This window comes from Callorhinchus milii, unplaced genomic scaffold (genome assembly GCF_018977255.1).
Source record: "Callorhinchus milii isolate IMCB2004 unplaced genomic scaffold, IMCB_Cmil_1.0 Scaffold5, whole genome shotgun sequence".
Classification (NCBI taxonomy): domain Eukaryota; kingdom Metazoa; phylum Chordata; class Chondrichthyes; order Chimaeriformes; family Callorhinchidae; genus Callorhinchus; species Callorhinchus milii.
Window position 1 is genome coordinate 58,125,313 of NW_024704746.1, and position 4,056 is coordinate 58,129,368.

Here is a 4,056-nt window from a genome sequence, read left to right on the forward strand (position 1 = left end):
CTAAGATTATTTATTGTTAAACAGCACTGAAAATTAGCAAGAAAATGAAGCGCTTCATACTGTAGTGTGGTTGTGTCTCTTTAGAAAGTAGACATTAGCATGTTTAACCCAAGGATATGATAATATAATTGTGATATGATAATTATCCCTCGTTAAAAAGCTAAAAAAAGTTCCCCCATCTCTTTAACCTTCTCTCTCCCCACAACAGTACCCACTGCCTCTGCTCTACTGGGTCCGGCCTTTTACGTGTCCCTCGAATCCTCCGCTCCACAATCGGTGGCCGTGCCTTCAGCCACTATGCCCTGAAACTTTGGAACTCCCTCCATCAATCCCTTTGCCTCGCCCTCTCCTTCCCCATCTTCAACAAGATTGTTAACAAGACTGAGGCTCTCCATCAGCGCCTCCTCACCTCAGGCGCTGACAACATCACCATCCATGGTTGCACACTCCACCTTGCTAACCCAGTCCGGAATCTTGGGGTCTTGTTTGACCCTCAACTATCCTTTCTACCCCACATCTGCGCCATGACCCACTCCCTCCACTTCCACAATATCGCCCGGCTCTGACACTGTCTCACATGGCAGACCGCCGAAACCCTCATACAGCCTTCATTACATGGAGGCTTGACTATGCAAACTCACTGCTTGTCGGCCTCTCCAACTCCTCCCTCCGCAACTCTATCACCCTCATCCTCACCCAACTCCACTGGCTTACCATCACATAGAGAATACAGTTCAAGATCCTGGTCCTCATCTTCAAAGCCCTCCACGGTCTTGCTTCCCCTTACTCTCCAACCTTCTAACCCCCTGTTCGCTCTCTCTGCTCAGCAGGCTCCAGCCTGCTTCATGTCCCCCGCCTTGCTCTCCCCTCTGCACCCACCCTCTAGAACTCCATCCAACAGTCCCTCCGTCTTGCCCCCTCCCTCGCCACCTTCAAGATCCACCTCAAAACCCTCCTCTTCGACCGTGCTTTCAATCTCCCTGCTTCCCACCGTGTCCTCCACCGTCCCACACCCTGACCCTCAGATCGGGTCCGTAACTCTGCCTGTCCAGGGCCTCGGGACGTTCTCCAACGTGAAAGACGCTATACAAATGTAATTTTGTTGTTGTTCAGGTTGTGCCTGAAACTATTCCTCTTCAACCGCCACCTTCCCCCTCCCGCAGCTCGGCCTCGGGCTCTGCCATCTTTAAGCACTTTGAGACGCTGCCCGGCATGGAGGGTGCTATATAAATGCAAGTTGCTGTTGTTGTTTGTTACTTTTCAGACTGACAAGGGTTCAAATATTGGCTGTAATTTTTTAAGCTGAAGTGATGGTTGTCACTCCAATTGATTGAGACTTGGTATGGCTGGATTGGTTACTACAATGGTAGAGGAGACGACTGGATGATTATAAATGGCATGCCCATTGGGTACCGTGTTCAGCTGCCTGAGAATGTGATTTAGTTAATTGGCTGAATTGGTTGCAACAACCACCAGTGCAGTGCCCATTGCAAACTCATATCACCCCAATTGTTTTCCTTGTGATTTTACTACCGAATGGTACAATCTGCTTGATGAAGATGATTAGCATCCCTATAGCACTGGAATCCAATGGCAAAGCCTTCACATGCAATAATTTGATTGACCAATTCAGATTTCAGACAGTGGGGAAAAAGTGAGAAAACAGGACTAGAGCAGAAATAAGATGAGTCACTCACTTCATGTCTGTTTGTGGGATAGTGCTGTGCAAAAATTGGCTGCTGCATTCGCCCACAAAATACACAGTAACTAGAACTTTCCGGTAATAATGATAATAATAATCCTTCCATTTGATATAGCGCTTTTCACATCTTCAAGATGTCTCAAAGTGAATTGACTGTATTTTTTTGTGGGCAAAACACGGCAGCCAATTGCGCACAGCAGTGCCCCACAAACAGTCGTGGCTTGAAATGACCAATCTATTATTGTTTTTTTTCTTGAGCGATTATTATCAGGCATGAGGAACAAGGAAACTTGCCCAAGGTTTCATCCTGCCGGGAATCGAACCCAGGTCTCTCGCTTGCGAGGCGAGTGCTCTAACCACTGAGCTACAGGACTCCACTGAGCTGCAGGACTCCACAGTAAATACTGCCAAACACTTTGAGGCATCTTTCTGTTGGAAAATAAAATCAGCCAAATCTGCAAGGAAATAACGTTAATTCCTCTAACCAGATATCAGACTGTTTTATTATAATTCGTTCGTTATTCCCCAATATCCCGATGGGTCAGACCAAAGGCCGGTACAATCAACAGATCTTATAACAGAATAACACCACTATAGATATCTCGAGTTCAAGAGTTCAACACTGTGTCCTTCCAGCACACAAGCTTGATTCTTCATGCTTTCAGTCTTCTTGCTTACAGCTTTCAATCTTCCATCTGATATCCTCAGTCTTAGTGTTTCCAGCTCTCAGTCTTCCATCTCTGTATCCTTGTCTCCACGACCCGGGACGGCTCCATCTCCCGTATCCTTGTCTCCGCGACCCGGGACGGCTCCATCTCCCGTATCCTTGTCTCCGCGACCCGGGACGGCCCCGTACACAAAGTTATCGGAACTCTTATACCAATATTCATCCAATCATGGTGCGGATATTAGATCACCCGGTCGAAATCATGCTGGGTTCACGTGAACACCTCATGGGGTGTACGTGCCTCACACACACAAACACACTGTCCTTGAGACAGCCCGTTATCTCGTGTACGTGTAGGGAGTTTCAGTCCAGCTGCCCACAACACACTTAACTTAAAAGTTAACCCGTTCGCAACATCTATTATGATTCTAACATTATACAAAAAGTGTAAATTCTAACACTTCACATGTGAAAGGTGCTATATCAAATGCAATAATCATTAATCACATTTAATATAGATAGTAGGTTCAGTGGTAAATTGCCACAAGTTTGATTCCGTTTTGCTGATAAAATGTTAAGAATAATCAGTCTCGGTCAACCGGAATAATGCTGAAGGCCCACTCTTGATAAAATCGGGTGGGGTGGGTAAGAAATTAAGTGATTTCCATTGCACTATAATCAGGGAAAGGGTCAATAACACTAAACTTGCTCAGATAATGCATCAATTCAGTTAAGAAATCTGCTGAGAATCTTTTAAACCCCTTTGTTTCTTTCGTGACTTTACAACAATTTGGAATTCCATTAGTGTAAGGTTTACAACAGATAAAACACAACAATTAATTCTTCTTTGAATTATTATTTCTGTCGCATTGTGCAATACAATTTTTGCAACAATAATCCATTCATGTCTCACAATTTGAACTATGAAATCAAACTAGTATTTTCCATTCTAATCACAGCAACTCTTCTATAGGTAGATGTGACATAGAACTCAAGGGCTAATTCCTCATATGCACATTAAGATTAAGCCACACAGTCAATCATTACATTTACTCTGTTAACAACAGTTTGAAAATACACTTTGATTCATTCTTTCAATACAAAATCTGATTCACATTGAAGTAAGCGCTGCAATCTTTGTGTTCTGTCCAACATCAATGCTCTTTATTATAATAATGATGATGTTATGAAAGTTTGTTCCTATGTACTATAGATCAAATGTTAAGGTAATATTTGTACCAGTTACCATGTAAACCATAACAGCTTAAGCACTGGTTCTATGTTAGTCTTGTTTTCTCCTAACTACAGTAGCCAAGACTCCAGAAAATGCAATCCTCTAAATAAATGTGTTTGAAGTAATTAAAGATCGACCAGTTGACTCTAAGACAAAGAAGATCCATAGCCTTAGACCACTTGGCTCAGTAATTTGACTCAACTGTTGCTCATTATCACAAATAGTCTTTTGATGAAAGATTTTAATAACCACAACAGATTATTGACAACTTCAGCACCTTACACCAGTGATGCAGTTCTAATTGACAATAGTCCATATTGTTATGTTGACCTTTACTCAAAGTGGGTTTGTATTGATACTTCTACAGACAACAAAGTGAAGGTAGCCTCCTGCAGGGAAATGTCTATGGTGGCTTTCTTCTGAGTCAGACTTAAAAAGATCAGAAATGACTAC

At 43.1% G+C, this 4,056-nt stretch overlaps 1 non-coding gene across 1 annotated transcript; it reads right to left on the bottom strand.

Annotated features, from left to right (window-relative positions):
• Positions 1–2,004: 2,004 nt before the first annotated feature.
• Positions 2,005–2,076, bottom strand: trnaa-cgc. Its single transcript has one exon. It is a non-coding gene; the product is annotated as a tRNA-Ala (tRNA).
• Between the last annotated feature and the right edge of the window lie 1,980 nt (positions 2,077–4,056).